The following is a 17,058-nucleotide window of genomic DNA, read 5'->3' as shown; positions in this document are numbered from 1 at the left end:
ACCCCCGCAGCAGTCGCCAGCCAAAAGACCTATCCGAATTGCGTCAACGACCCGATCGACCTTCCCTTTCAAACCGGTAACACAGGTTATGTTACTACAAAAATAGCAGAGTTTCAGACCTTGCATCATATATTGTTGTTTAAAATATTTCGGCCGGATTCAGCACTAATCCCTTAACACTTGCGCTACTTTACTTAAAAAAGGCCTGGAATATTCTCGAAATTCGAAGATTTCCGCTAAAAATATACTTCCTTTCAGATTTTACAAAACAGCCAGGACAGACAAAGAATTAAAATTGGGAAAAAAAGAAAAGAAAAAAAAAAAAACAAAACACATAGAAGTCATAAATTTTTTCTTTGTTTATAATAACTATGATCTTATACATCAAATATTTTATATTATATAAATAGTATACATATACATAGTACAAGCTAAATAAGTTTTCACAAGTGGTAAATACAGACATTATGCCTCAAACTAAATAATTGTTATAAGTTAAGGTGAGTTGAGGATTTGCTTGGCTGGAAGGCTCAGCGGTTTTTCCTGGCCTTTGCAAATGACTTCAGTTTTTACATCATCAATCCTCCTAACACGCGCAATAAATACTAGCTGTATAGCTGAGTTAATCTCTCGCGTGATACAGTGATTGCAATATATATTTCATCATGCTTTGTGAAATTGGGAAATAATAAGTCTTCAGGTTTTTCCTGATTTTGTAGAAAGCATCGGTATATGAAGTCTGTATACACTAAACGATTTTCCAGTAGTAACTGACTTTTACAGTTCTCGAAAGCGATACCACTTCAGATTTGTTTTCAACTTTGACAGCGGCCGTCTTGCTGAAAGAAGTTAATGTTTAGTCATTCCTTTTTCTGAAATTCTTCGGTGAAGGAATTCTCCGCACAGAAATAAAGCCCCGAATCTCCCGACTGGCGAACTTTCTGAACGAGCTATCAAGACTTACTTCACGATAGTTTGAATAAGTGCTTCACTTCTCATAGCCGGACGAGTGTATTGTTCTGAAAAGTTGGATTTTTTAATAAGATTCTCAGCCACGCTGTCAGCAAGAAACACCCAAGTACTACCACCACAATACTGTATTCAAACATCACTTCTTGACAGGATAATAGTCTGGCTGCACGATTATCTCTGGTATAATTCAGACCAACTATTTGTCTTTCAGTATTCGTTCCTGTCGTCGAAGAAGATTCTTGGGTCAGCTCCTTGAAAGTCGAGCTTTTTTCTTCTCTGTGAGTTTTCACGGTCTTCAACGAGTCCATTATCTTTGTCCGTCCTCTGGTATGCAACTGATGGGAATAAAATAATCGCGAATACAAGCTACGAGTCCTAGTAACCTAGTACAATACTGCTGCAGTTTAATTCTGGTTGAAATATTTTTTGTCCTTTTATACCCCAATGCGGTAATTGAGACATTTGGCTTTTCCCTCACCAACAACGTTGATTGGCTCGCCCACAGCGTGTCGTACGTCATATCCGGTGTTGGTGAAGATGGATAGATCGTTTGCATGTTTGCGGGTGTATGTCAATCGCTGAAAAAAACGAAGCAAAAGTAAAAGAGAAAAGATAAGAAGAAAGAAACTCAGAGAAAGGAGTTGAGTAGATTTGAATTTTTTGAAGATTTCAAGCTGTTGTTTTCACATTTCTTACTATATTAACCAAATAGTAAAAAAGTGTCCCCCCCCCCCCCCGACCCCCGACCCCCCGACCCCAGGGACAGGGAGGGGGATTTGATAATAATAACTGATATAACTATAGCGTTGTATCCATTGGCCAAAGCACACTCACGCAGCGTTATTTAGTACTTTTCCCGGTTCCCGGAGAAAGATTTGCTGTTAAAAATTGTTGAACTGTGTTGCTGTTCAATTCAATAGCTAAATAAATGTCGAAGAACGCGTTAAGGTATCAGGAGGGGATTTGGACACATAATACCAGCGCGTTACCTCAAATTTTGCACGGACTTTACAATATTTTGCCATAAAAGTATACATTTTCTGAAAGCTAAATAAACGTAGTTTTCGAATATTTATTTAGAATTGTCTGTTTTAGAACATAAAAAAGTTATCGGAATTTAACTCTGTAGACAATGAATTTCAAAACGGTATCTTAGATTTTGGATATCTTTTTTTAGATCAAGCGAAATCACGCGTTAATTCCGGATGTTTGAGTTTTTGATGGTTGTAAAATCGTTTGTGATTATAACATATGCCCGTATTCAATAAAAGCAAAGGGGGAAAACTTTTAACGTGTGATAAAGGAAATAAGATAGCTTTATGACTGTTCAGCTGACTAGAAAAAGGCAGTTGATTCCACCCTTAAAAGCCGCCACGGTTTAGTGGAGGGGGGCAAGTACTGGCTCCAGTACGTGGAGAGACACACGTATATCTTTTGCGCACATCTGTTCAACTTTGAATATTCACAAGAATCAGCGAAAGGTTCGTTAACTAGATCTGCCAATAATTTGGGATTTCCTCGCCGCATTCGTGAAAGCTCAGCAAGAAATCTAAAAAAATATCTTTCAAGAGCCTTATTTCTGAATCGATGCATTCCCGGACTAGAGACTATAAACAAAGAATGGTTTTGATCAATCATCGTAGGGGTATGATATTGATCGCTATAGGGCGTAGGTCAATGGTTTAATAGCAAGATATAAAGTGCGAAAGACATTTACGTACGGGATAAGCCCACTTGAGCGCGGCTAATATGTTGTTTTTTATTATGTCATTTTTATTATTATCTAGTATGCAAGCTCATGATTTGTGCTTAATCGGCAGTTGAACAGTCGCTTCCAATCAGATATGAACAAGAAATGGCTTGCACTGGGTCACGAGTTCAATATATTGAATCGAGCTGATGGTCAATCAAGAACATGCAAAGCTGGTGGAAAAGACCTGAGTTTGCCAAGGGCGGATCCAGGGGTGGGGGGTACAACCGTCAGTATCACGTTGTTTTAGCACTTCTTATCTTTTCCTGATCGATATGAAGAACACAATCAAACAATAATAGAATGATATCATTATTTGCTAAGTATTTCCGATCCAATTTCACTCGAGCTGTAAATATGCCTAAAAATACTCACTAGAATGCAACCTGATCTTGTACTTTCTTTGTCACTATCGAAAGTTTCTTCAACAAAACTTCACTGGCCGATGGAAGGGTGGGTTTAGGGTGAATAGCATGGGGTATATGACCTCTTAAATTAAAAACTTTCAATGAGACTCTGACTAGTCTTCCGAAGGTCCTGTACGTCATTTTTTCCTCCACTGTAATTCTAGCTACTATTTGGGAACTTAAGAACAATGTATTTCTTCGAACTTCGAATTCCCCAACTGAAACTAGCATGTTTCGCGTGCAAAGAGGAGAGGCACTAAGAGTCAAGTGCTGGCAGCTGTTTGTTTGAGAATCCAAGGCCCTTAAATGAACCTTGGAACACATGGGGCCAGCTAGAACACAGAGTGTGATCCTTGCGACTTAGAGTCATACATGTTCCAAAATTCGCCTATTAGCCTCAGCCACGCTACTAGGACGGCTTCCGTGCGTCAGCCATCTTGGCACACTATTCATGGTATATATATATATATAGACAGTGTATACGTTTAAAAGTTTATCACTGGAGCCTTCATATTTAGTCAGGAATACCTAAAGAAAAATTCAAATTGAGAGACCTGTGTTATTGTAGATGTTACGAAAATTGAAAATTAACCTCTGTGCTGGTTAAGTCATGGCCCATTTTCATGCTGGCACACGCAGTAAGATATCCATCTAGAAGGAATGTAAAAATAAACGATCACGGGCAGTTGATGAACTCAGTTTAGTGTGTAAGTAATGCGCTCATCACAAGATTCAAATTGATGTTCTATAAAATGCTCATTGGATAAATTCAGATAGCGAAGATCGTGAGCCTGTAAAGCAGCCTGCAAGTTTCCTACTAAACTAATAGCGGCTGCGTAGGAGACTAGGGTTCCTAGGTTCCGAATCACTGAGCTTGTTTACGCAAACATGACATGGAAAAGGTCTACGTGATCGTGGATGTAACTTTAATTACCAATTTGACACTAAACCTTGATATTATTCCTACCATCACGCAGGGCGCACAGGCACGACATGCTGGCCGAAGCAATTGCTACGACCGAGGCCAAATTTAGAGGGTTTGGGGGGGGGGGGGGGGTTAAAGATGGTAGATCTGCTTGCTAAAAGGACCAAATGACACTGAACACGTGAATTATTCTTTGGCAATGAACCGTTAAAATTATCGGTTATTTAAGGTGTGCCCTACACTGAATTAAACAGCTTAAAATAACTGAATTATACTCGGCTGCTGGTCTATAAATAACATGAATGATTACCTTACGTGGTAGGGTGAGGTTGCAGTAAGGTGTCTCCCCTGAAAAGCAACGCAGCCATTCAGATAAATCAAACAGAAAACTGTTATAAAAAAGCTAAGATTCGAGATACCAATCTAAGCGAAGCATTTTCGTGTGAACCAAATCTGGTGCTTCCGGCTTGTACAAGTTGTTGTACTTCCGGCGCGGCGAGATGTACAACACTTACTTCCGGTCTGATAAGTTTTACCTCCGGTTGCTTCGCCGCGATCGAACTAGTTGCGCCCGCGAGTTGGAGCGTGGCTATTAACGTACAGTTAGTCTTTATTAAAATAGAATAAACTCCCCGGGCAGTGAAAAAAATGCTTAAGCTATTCATATGATGGATTATCCATATACTTTGAATGTTCCAGGGCGAGTAAGCCTCACGTAGACCATCTCTCATTATTACAGATTCTAACATCTGTTCTTGTTCTAGAAATCTCTGCCAACATAATTCTGAGTCCCCTCCGAGTAATATCGTTATGGAGATTTTTAACTTGTTTGTATGAAGGATAGTGATTTTATTTATTCAAAAAGAGCTTAATTTCAAGGTATAAAGTCAGTTTCTTTTGCAAATTCCACGTTGGTCAGTCATGGAGCAGCTGGGTCAACAGGACAATAGAATGAGTAGATCACGTACGAAGGCATCTGGAAGACAACAAGAATTGTTGATCGTACGGTAGTCATGGAAGCCAGGGAGAAGAAAGATTATTAGAGCCAGATAACCTTTCAGTAAAGCAATTAATCAATAAACATTATTATTATCAATTAATAAACAATATTGCTTGAGACATTTCTCTACCTACCCTCCTCCACTCCTTTACTCCCTTCCCCGACACCCTTCTCCTGGACTTGGCATAAGCTGAATTTGATCAGTCCACAGGGCACGGCTATACTAACTCACAGGCTGAAACAACCGCTCTATCTGATCAAAGTCAGGGCACAGTTAACAGTCACAGATCAAACCCTGAAACAACGGCTTTGGGATGATCAAATGATCAAACTCGAACTGATACGCATATTTGATACGCGTTGTCATCGCCATAAATCGGCGATAGTCGATAGGTCATTTCGACATGGAAATGGTTTCGTTGAATACAAAGAACACTGAATCAGTCTCAACACTAAGGTCCATGTTCTTGACGAGAATAAGAAGCAGAAACACAAGTCATTCCAGCCCTATCGCTTTTCGCCTATCGCCTATCGCTTTTGGCGATAACAACCTTTTTTAAACTACGTATAAAACGTCAAAAAGGCTATAGGCGATAGGCGAAAAGCGATAGGGCTGGAATGACTTGTGTTTCTGCTTCTTATTCTCGTCAAGAGTATGGACTTCGTGCTGAGACTGATTCAGTGTTCTTTGTATTCAACGAAACCATTTCAAAGTCGGAATGACCTATCGCCTATATCGTCTGACAACGTTTTCTGAATTAGGTGTATAATATCGAATTTGAATTTAGTAATTTAAGCTAAAAGATTAATACATGGGTGGAAGTAATAATGAATCACGAAAAACGAATATATTTTGTGGAATAGGATCTAGCAGCACTTCGCGCGCGCGGATGGCCTCAGCACAGTGCTCCGTTCACTAATAAAGCACAGTTTTCGACCAATCAGCGCGCACATACTATCCTAACTATATAATAATTAACAATAAAGGTAAAAGAATGTAAAAGTATAGTAACTGTATTTCGCGTAAGTCGAAAAGTCGTATAGTCAAAGCTGAAGCTACACAGTAAGAAAGAAGTCGAAACAGACGTGGAGATCCCGAGGATGCTCGCGAAGGCCGCGTACCGGACCAACTGCGTTATACGCCTGCTCCTAAATTTGTAGACTACGAGCAGTGCACTTTTCTTTCCAGACTCAGTAAAGACGAGTGGTTTAGGTTTCCTTTGGGCTCGTCCGTTACTGAGTCTGGAGGGAAAATTGGGACTGCTCGCAGTCTACTAAATTTGATGAAAGAGATTTCGGGCGATAGATGATTGCGTGAGAACGACAAGATTCTAAGTGCAATCTATTTGGTTGATGTAGGCACGCGATGGTACGTGAGAAATATATTAAGCACAACAATCAATTCATAATTTGCCATATTTTTTGTCTTAACTAGATCTAGTCACGCGATAGATTGCGTGAGGATGCCACAAATTCTTCGCATTGTTTGTAAAATTTTTCTAATAACTGACGAAAATATCTCAATGGATTTCATCACGAAATGGATTGTGTGAGGATTCGCCATATTTCTCTTTCCTCGCAACCGTAACCGTCGACAGTCATCATTGTTTACCGCTCTGGTAACAAGGGTATACATGTTTTATTTACTGAATTATTTTTATTTATTGAATAAAAATAACCGAAGACCATACTCCCAGACCCGTCCCCAGTATGAAAAAAATGTGATCACAGCGTGATCACTCTTCACGCCCGTCATCACCCCTAAAAGCGTGACCTTGTTATCACTCCTGTGATCACGGCTGTGATCACGGCTGTGATCACGGCTGTGATCACGGCATGAAATAATAAAGGAAATGTGTAAAATGAATCTATCCATAATCTTTGTCGGCCTCAGCTTTATAGATTTTCAGGTGACTAACTTTATTGAAATAAGTGTATACGAATACATATTTTAGGGACAAAAGTTTGCTATTGATGATAAAAGTGGCATTATCACTGTTAAACATTTCCTTGATTCGTCGTTTGTTTACAAGGTTATTATCACAGCAAAGGCGAGTAGCTATGAGATCCACTTTATGACGTACGACTCACAATAAACAAGTCCCTGTTAAATATGTCATCCAACATGGCGACCACTTGTCGTGAATTCTTGGTAAAATAGACACTAGAGAAAAACGTTTGCACATACGTGCATTTCAGCACGTTTTCTACGAATTTTGAAGAGTTTGAGTGAGAAAATAAATGTTTGTTTTCTCCGAGTATACAAAAAAGTTCACGAGCATACTTTTGTCAAACAGATACTGTATTAACAAACACAATATGAAAGAATTACCCTTAATTTTGTTTTGTTTTTGTTTTTTGAGGTCCAATTTATCAGGCATGTTTGAAAGTCAAATTTTGACTAATTTGCATACGGATTTAGAGCATGCGCAGACGTTTTTCACTTGTGTCCCTAAAATATGTATTTGTATACACTTATTTCAATAAAGTTAGTCACGTGAAAAGCTATAAAGCTGAGGCCGACAAGGATTATGGATAGATTCATTTTACACGTTCAACCGCTTGATAACTGTCCATGGACTTGCGAATCTTTTACCGGTTACAGCCTCATCTCTTCTGAGCATCATCAAGCTGCAGTTTGTATTAAAAAAAGCTTTGTATATATATGCTTTTTTGATATGAAGTTTCCCATGATGCTCAGTGATCTCAGCTTTCTAGGTTTTTGGTGACTAACTTTATTGAAATAAGTGTATGCATTCATACATATCACAAATATAAATATTACGATCACTTTCCTGTTTTTATAATCAATTATCTAATGTTAATTAATTCCCTAAAGTTGTCATCCAACATGGCGGACAAACCATGGCCTAACTTGCTTAATACAACAAATATATTCACTTTCAACTTCTCTTAGGATGCGGGTTCTCCATCACTTCAAGCTAATAAGACAATCGAGATCAGAGCTTTATCGAATAAGAGAAATATTTTAAAACAATGGTCTACAAAGGTACTGACTGAACACTGAACACGGGAAGTTTACATTCATAGCACCTCATAGTTTCTGTTCTAACTGCGGTGGAATTTCCATCGAAAAAATTAAGCAAACAAACAAACAAACAAACAAAATACAATAGCGAAAAGCAATACAAAAGCAAAATAAAGAGCAAAAGCCAAAATAAACAACCAAAAATAAACAAAAAACAATAACAAAAATATAAAACAATAAACAAAAACAAACCAAACAATAACAAAAGCAAAAATAAACGACGAAAAACAATAACAAATTATGATATTCGTTTTAAAACTCTACCTCTTTAGCTTATGTGTAATGTTTTTTCCATTTTAGAGCACATGTCATTCTCTAGAGTGTCATTTCTTTGTTTAACAGTTGCACAAGAGAAGATACATGAATATGGTTACGACTCAAACAAAGAATCATATTCTCAAGACATTAAAAGCAAAAAAGTCTATTTTTTTTATCTCATACCTCATTTCCAGGGAACTCACATATCAAGAATTGAATGTGTTGATAAAAGCAAAGTCAGAAACTTGAGTATAATCAAAAGTACGTAAAACCAGATTCGCTTTCCAGTCTCGACTGTCTTTGGGCCCCTTTTAGGCTAAGCGTCCATCTTCACAGCAATAGGCGTATTGATTTCCCATTTCAGACCACGTGTCATTCCCTAGAGTATCATTTCTTTGTTTAACGGTTGTGCATGAGAAGACACATGGACTGAAATGGGAAAACATTACGCTCAAAGAAGAAAGAAGTCCAGTCATTTACTATCGTCAAAAGTAAAAATATAAAAGTGTATACTAAAAAAGTGTATAATAAATTGTTTTCAAAATGAATGTCATAACGATATTGTCGGTTGCCTTTATAATTTGTGTATGGTTCGGCACCATTGTCTTGAAACCGCCGTTGTCTGACTATATCAAACTGAGATGCAGACTGCGATTTGCAAGACAAGAGATTTATTTACGTTGATGTCTTACATATATGTTAGCGTGCGTTCATCCTTGCGTCATAGACAGATGACAAATTACAAAGGTAACCCGCAATTTTGTAATGACAATGAAAAAGAAAACTTGAATTTATTCGCAGAAACAGAAAATGGAGTAATAACCGCTGACCGAAGAAACCTTAGTATCAAAGTCAACAGGCTGATCAGTGAACCACCTGACACTCTCTTTTGTCTAGTTGTCAAGGTAACCAACGTCGACTTAACGCCAACCATTTTATTACTTTAGCAATTCGTCCAGGTGGCTATGTGAGCCAACATATCATCAGGAGCTCATTACAAAGAACATCCACAGCTTCCATACTGAGTTTGTGAGCCAACATATTCCCAGTTCAGGAGCCCATTACTATAGGAGCATCAATCTCCATACTGGGTCTGTGAGCCAGCGTATTCTCTGATCTGGAGCCCATCACTAGGAGCATCCATCTGACAGCCATACCGGGTCTGTGAACCAACATATTCCCGGATCAGGGGCCCATTACTAGGAGCATTTATCTCCCATACTTGGTCTGTGAGCCAGCATTTCACATTGCTAGTATCATCCATCTCTCTACACCTCTAAGTATTTTTTTTTACTTGAGGTCGAATGTGGAAGTAGCGAGTCACTATTGGCATTCAATACGACAGTTGTTAAAGATGAGGAGGACGTCAAGTTGGTAAATGTGTCGCTGAAGTTCACTGGGTATTTCAGTCCAACTTACCTGGAACAACTTGAAGTCAAGGTATTATAAATTACACGCAGGTATTTCAAGGTCAATACTGTCCGGATACAAATTTAGCCATATTTCATGTTTTGCAATCTAATGTCAATGGGAAGTTGCCCCTCCCCTCCTATAGCACCTAGCACCATAGCACCATAGCACTTTAAAGACAATAGAGGTATTGCACCATCACGTGCCGGCGCCATAATCCAGCTTGGATTGCCTCTGGTTGGATGGCAGAACATTAAAATCCCTTTGCTCTCGGGAATTGAATTCTTTCTCATGTAAAACGCCTGCCATCTGACATGGCTGCCGTCAGGTGATGGTGCAAAACCTCTATAGTCCCTTTTACAGTTCCCTGCGCCATCTTGAAAGGTAGCCGTGCCTTTGTATCGAAGCGAGACGAACGGTGAGCTTCCATTGATAGACATGTGAATAATTGTCCAAAGTGTTAAAAAAGGTCTCTGTCATTGCAAGCTCACCGTTCGTCTCGCTTCGAAGTAAAGGCATGGCTACCTTTCAAGATGGCGCAGGGAACTGTGAAGGGGACTATTGTTTCTTTGATAAATATGATTTATTTACCGAGCTTTCTTGTGCAAATGGCTCAACGAAAACAAAACTACGTTAACAAACAAAAGCTGAGCACACTCACATTCACAACAATACAAGGTCGCGCCGCTATCTAAGAACTACTGAGGGATGAACGCGAGCTACCAAAATTGTTGTTTGTTGTCTTGGTCCTCTTTTTTATCATTCTTTTGTTTTTAACAGTTTGATAAGTGTGTTGCAGCATCATTGATCGGGCCACGTGGAGGATCACGTGCTTCCTTATCACCGCTGAACAAGTAAGCTGTATACACACAAGAGAAGAACGTTTGCGCATGCGTGCTTTTCAGCACGTTTTCTAAGAATTTAATTTAGAAGAGTTTGAGTGAGAAAATAAATGTTCGTTTTCTCCGAGTATCAGTAGCGTAGCGAGGGGGGGGGGGGGGGGGGGGGCACGAAAAAATTTTTTGAAAAAAGAATAACAACAAAAAAAACATATTAAACCGAAACGAAAGAGGAAAATAAATTATTACAACCTAAGATTTAAGAATGGTTAATAAAATAATGTTTGTTTCTTAAATTTTTGTTTGAGCGTTTATTTGTTTTTTTGGGGAGGAGTAATTTATTTTTATTTTGGGTCAATGCCCCCCCCAGCTCCTAGGTCCTCGCTACACCCCTGCCGAGTATACAAAACATTTCATGAGTATACTTCTGTGAGACCAAGATCTTGTATTAATAAAGACAATGTAAAAGAATTAGGCAGTTTTCGCAGTTTGTGAAGTCCAATTATCAGACATATTTGAAAGTAAAATTTACATATTTTTACGATAGCAGACATTTCGACTAAATTGCATACGGACTTAAAGCATGCGCAAACGTTTTTCACTCATGTCAACTATATAAACGATGGAAGATGTGACGTCATGGCCGCCATGTTAAGTCGATGCCGGAATTAACAAAAGATTTGGTCTTTGTTGCTTTTACTAAGCATAAGCATGAGCATAAGCATAAGATCGTTATGTTCTAGTGAAAGTGACGGAAGCATAGGAAAAACAATAGGAAGCCATTGTTTATGCAAAATTCCAATTTGTGCAGGGGACTGAGTACGAGAATTTGATTGGCTTACCACCTTGTGCTTCTGTATGTTAGCGACAGAAGCATAAGAATCTGGTTTTCACTAGCGAAGTAAGGACGGAAGCAGAAGCAGAAGCATAAGAGAAAGGAAACCTTCCGTTCCTTCTGCTTATGCTTCCGTCGATGTTCTGCTTCTGCTTGCGTCTCCTCTTTTTGATTTTCACAGGAACATAGGACGTCTTACGCTTCTGCTTCTGCTTCCGTTTCTGCTTCCATCGCTAGTGAAAACCGGGCTTTATTGTAGTGACCCAAATGCCTCGACTTGAAATGATTGTTTGACGGAAACAGAATCCTTGCACGTGACGTAAAAGCAGCTCAAGACAAAACAAAAGAATTTCAATCTCATGAGAATTGCAAACCTATTGGTATGTCCTCCACATTGAGCTGCATTACGACGTACCACAAGGGGTCTATTGCTGGGTTTCATTCAGTTTGGTATCTGCTATAAAAGATTGCCTTACATTGCGTTTACGTTACGTTACTGTTTCTGCAGCAAAACAATTGTTATACTGCGAAGGTACGTTGATGGCGCTGAATCAAGGATGATGACAAACCCCAACATTACCAGTTGTATATCAAACATATCCCTTGGACTGAATACATGCGTCCAGATAATCAACCATTCGCAAGGTACGTACAAAAGTGATATTAGCTAGTCTTTGAATATTTTAACGATTTTATCGAAACAATCTTTGCCCTGAACATGCAAATATTTTTTTGTATTGTCTTTCTCAGTCTTATTCTGTTGACCTGAAGATGTTGTCCTGATGACAACGACCACATAGCCCTGTTGCGCTAGATTTTTGATTAAATTGTTTACCAAAAGTTACTTTGATTAAAGTTAATTATTATTATCATTATTAGTAGTAATATCATCAGCATGGTTATTATTATTTCATTATTTCTATTATCATTCTTATTCTTATTATTGCTATTATTATCATTCTTCTTCTTCTTCTTGTTCTTCTTGTTCTTCTTGTTGTTCTTCTTGTTGTTCTTCTTGTTCTTGTTCTTGTTGTTGTTGTTGTTGTTCTTGTTGTTCTTGTTGTTCTTCTTGTTGTTCTTCTTCTTCTTTCTTCTTCTTCTTCTTATGACTACTTTGTAAAGTTGCCTACACCACAGAGCGACCCGTACAACCTCCAACAAATCCTTGGACGGCACATCCACCGTCAACAGTCGAACCGCGGATCCCAACGGATAGCTCCACAACAAAACAATTCATTAGCCAAAAAACTACAACTACAGCTAAATCAAGCCCAAAGACAGACGTAAAACCTGAGTCGCCCGAGAGAGAAACGAGCACCCTGATAATTATTGCTTCGTTGTTTGGAGTTTTCCTTTTGGTCATCATAGTAGTTATTGTGATTCACGTTTATCGACGGAAAATGGCGGAAATAATAAGAGCAGCAGAGAATGCGTCGATGGAGATGTCACAGGTGCGATTAATAGACCCTCTTACCTTGGGCGTAATGTTTTGCCCATTTCAGACCATGTGTCATTCTCTAGAGTATCATTTCTTTGTCTAAGGTTTGCACTCGGTTGCACATGAGAAGACACATGAATATGGATACAACTCAAACAAAGAATATTATTCTCAAGGGAATGACACGTGGTCTGAAATGGGAAAACATGTCAGCCAAGGTGAAAAGGTCTATTTATAGAAATTTTAAAGATGTTTTCTTTTTGCTTTAATTTCTTTTGTGCTTTAATTGTGCTTGTTTGTCACAGGCAACCCAAGATCTGTTTTAGAGGGGCATGCGCCAAATTGTCAAAAAAGATGGCCGCTTAAAAAATTTCACATAGTATTTCAACCTTAAAGAAATGAGCAATTTTCTTTGCACTTTTCTTTTATTTAATTTTGGAATGTTTTCAAAACCATAGGCATTTTATATTCCAAAGCAAGCGAGCCAGCGATAACGGGCCTTATTCACGCGGCAGCCATGTTGGATTGAACAATAGATTCCACCGCGCGTAGCCTCAAATTCAAGCGCTTGAGAATTAATTTATGCTGGAGAAACAAAGGTTTTTATTCTCATGAGAATAAACGTGGCCGCCGTGTGATAAAGGTCCATACCATCAACCGCAGACTCGTTTTTGAGGTCTGTCGAGAAATGCATAATACTCAAGTTGTTACAGAGGGAACGTATTTTAAACTATAAAAACTAAAATAGACGATAATACAACATATCAACACACCAGGTAAGTTCAATGGGTGTATATTTCAATACCTCCACACAAAATCAGACACTTTAATACAATAAGCCGGCCTTTATACCCTTCAAATCAAAGCTTGGGCTGTTTGTGATGTGTTTGTATAATAGTATCCAAGAATGTCCCATTCTAAAATTTCAACAGATTGATAGTACAAAGGCACCCTGGCGTGAGATAGACAAGGGATTCATAGCAACAGGCAAAGAACTGGGGTCAGGTTTCTTTGGAGTGGTGCTACAAGGAACAGTGATTCTTGATGGACAGTCCAAGCAATGTGCTGTCAAAATGCTCAAAGGTATTCGCCTTTTTCACATTCCAAATGATAATTTGCTCACTTCCAGGTCATCTCGTTTTGACAGCCCATAAAAAACTATCCAATCAGCGCGCAGAAAGAGATCTGATCAGGTGCTCCATCGAATCTGCTGTTGGAAAAACGTGGCGGCCGCAGTCAGAGAAAATAAATCTTTGCTTTCCTAGCTACGTTATGGACTAGCAATGCATTTAAAATTCTACCTATACTTACAAAGAATTCGTATGGGTCAAATGGAGCATTGTAATTTAAATTTAAATTTTTAGATGAGATTAATGTAAAATGATACATTTTTGTTCGCTGACCGAGGTTTATTAACACTCGACTGGTCCACACAAACAGTATTTAAGAATCGTCATTATATCATTCTCTGATATTACTCATGTTTAACGAATTTTTTTTTACAGGCCACGCTACAGAAGCGGACAACAAGGACCTTCTCAACGAGTTACACATCATCTCACGGATTGGACATCATCCAAACATCATCAACCTTATCGGAGCCTCCACTAGAAACGGTAAGCGGTTTACCTTATTCCATTTTTGAAAATCTCTTCCCCATCAGCTCACATTTGGTCTCATTAGCCAATGAGTATGGTCTGGGTACAAAGATCTCAAAAAGGGCGCCATAACCATAGTTGCCATTTGGTTCGTTCAGAGGCCTTCCTTTCTTTACGAGTAGCCGCAATTTGACGCATGCGTAGTCTCTTTCATACCGCTGACCAGTAGTAACCTTCTGCCAAAGTATGGCGTTTCCCAGTTTTTATTGATTTCCTATGTCATTGTTAACTCTGATGATAACGTTTGATTTCAATCGGTTCATTATTACCTGACATAGATGAGGAGACTAAAATTCAACCATCCGGATTCTTGTCGCGCACGTCAGGACTTTCATTAGCAATGTAGCGAGAGTCCCAGTAGCGAAAGTTCTCGCCAAATTCACAGGTGAATTCCACCAGTAAAAGCAACTTACACTGGTGGAGTCCCTGTGGATTTGGTGGGAATCTTCGTCATGGAAAAAACATTTATAATAACAAAAGACTTTTCTACTGTAATATCCTGGCATGAAACCTCATTTGATAATAAAAAACTCTCAAAAACTTTGCCTTTTTGACAAAAAAGGCGAGAGCCATTGAGTGTGACGTTCTTTGTTATTTGAATTGAATTAAAGGCCCAGCTCTCATCGTTCTGGAGTTCGCTTCTAATGGTAATCTACTGAATTATCTACGTGACAATCGTGACGAAGTCTACACCAATATGACGACATTACGACCAGACACCAAGCTGGATCTGAGAACCAGACTGAAGATAGCTTATGAAGTGGCTCAAGGAATGCGACATCTCAGCTCTAAAAAGGTACGTGTATTCATTTTTATTCATTGGGGGGTACTTGCACTAAGAGGTCACTTGATCCTTCTACCCTTTAACGAGGAAGGTCTGTCAAAATGAACTCAAGAAATGGAAAGAGCACTTTGAGTGAGCTTTTTTATTCCATAGTAGTACTAACTACATCTTGTCTCTCAGCTCTAAAAAGGTGCGCATATTTTCGTTCGTTGGGGCGGACGGCTTGCTCTAAGAGGTCACTTGATGATACTCCCCTTAAACGAAGGACTGGGGTGTGTAAAAATGAACCCAAAAAATGGAAAGAGCACTTTGGTAAAACAAGACGATGAAGTTTCAGTTTATAGTGTGGAACATAGGAGAAATGACGTTGAAAATACATTGACTATTTTTTTGCGAAAAGAAAAGCTTTAATACCATTTCTTTGAACCAATAAAGGAAAGAAAAGCAACGATTGACCCTCGTCAAAAGTACATGGAAATACGAAAGAAAATCACCCTTTTTCTCAATGGAATTTGTGGCATTTCTTTCGTGTTTTCATGTTAGCCTTGCATTCAAGACAATTCTAAGAAGGATCCATTGTCTTTTTATCCAATCATGACATTTATTTACTCGGAAGCCAATTAACGGTCATAAGATTTTGACCAATAATATACTAAATTTGAACCGTTTGTTTCTATATTCGTTGTGTCATGCAGTGTGTTCACAGAGACCTGGCAGCGAGGAACGTCTTACTTGATGAACACTTCGTCGCTAAGGTTACAGACTTTGGACTTTCAAGGGACGTGTATGAAGGAGGAATATATCAAATCAACACACAGGTAGTTTGCATGAAGTAGCTTATTGATGATACGGCGTACCTACCTTCATCTTAAAAAGAATCTTTCTAAACCAGTTTTCAAAAATTTGATTTTATGATTACTGTAACGAATAAAAAGATCTATTTACCGTAACATTTTTCCTCTTTCAAACCAAGTGTTATTCTCTTGAGATTGAATAAGATACCATAAGGCATCCATATGGGTAGGTGTCCACTGGTAGAACGAAGCTTGGGATTGGGCAAAATAACAAAAACAAAGAAAGCATGGATTATGGTGAACAATGTGTATTGTCCTACATGTGATCTGCGTTCTTTGATTTATCTCACCATTCATTGTTTGTTCATCCACTCCCAGGCTTCGTTCTGCCTGTTGTGTGTTACCCGGTCCATATTCGTGTCTTCTCATACACAACCGTTAAAGAAAGAAATGATACTCTAGGGAATGACACGTTGTCTCGTGGTCTGTAAATGTCTGTAATGGGAATACATTACACCCAAGAACTTAGGCTAAAGGGTCTATTGCTGTAAAGATGGACACTTGGAAAGGTGATGCCCAAAGAACAGTCGAGAAGAAGCTTGACAAGCAAAGCTGGCGTTATATACCTTTGAAAATATTAAATATTTCGACTAAGCTTCTATCAAGTCTTTTTGACTTTCTTTTATTTTCCCCCCCTGTTTCTCAGAGTAAGATGCCATTAAAGTGGATGGCTTTAGAGTCTCTGGAAACAATGACTTTCACCACTCAAAGTGATATGTAAGTAGAGCATTACAGATGCCTAATAAAACTAAAGATCAGGAGAAAAGATGTGAACCAAATGTCTAAAATCTGGAATTCTTATAGTGGGAATTCTGCAAGAACATGAACCAAGAAAAGAAATCGCTGGTATTCATGCTTGTAACCATCATAGGCACCGTT

The 17,058-nt window shown here is 38.7% G+C and overlaps 1 long non-coding RNA gene across 1 annotated transcript; it reads right to left on the bottom strand.

Moving 5' to 3' along the window:
- Positions 1 to 335: 335 nt before the first annotated feature.
- LOC116290426 (uncharacterized) lies at positions 336 to 4,605 on the bottom strand. The gene is made up of 2 exons (XR_004196459.2): positions 4,365 to 4,605; positions 336 to 1,550 (listed from the first exon to the last, which is right to left on the bottom strand). It is a non-coding gene; the product is annotated as an uncharacterized LOC116290426 (long non-coding RNA).
- Positions 4,606 to 17,058: the final 12,453 nt, after the last annotated feature.

Source organism: Actinia tenebrosa, unplaced genomic scaffold (genome assembly GCF_029948245.1).
Source record: "Actinia tenebrosa isolate PJP-AT-01 unplaced genomic scaffold, QUT_ActTen_1.0 PGA_scaffold13__45_contigs__length_12533684, whole genome shotgun sequence".
Taxonomy (NCBI): domain Eukaryota; kingdom Metazoa; phylum Cnidaria; class Anthozoa; order Actiniaria; family Actiniidae; genus Actinia; species Actinia tenebrosa.
This window is presented reverse-complemented; position numbering and strand designations above follow the sequence as displayed.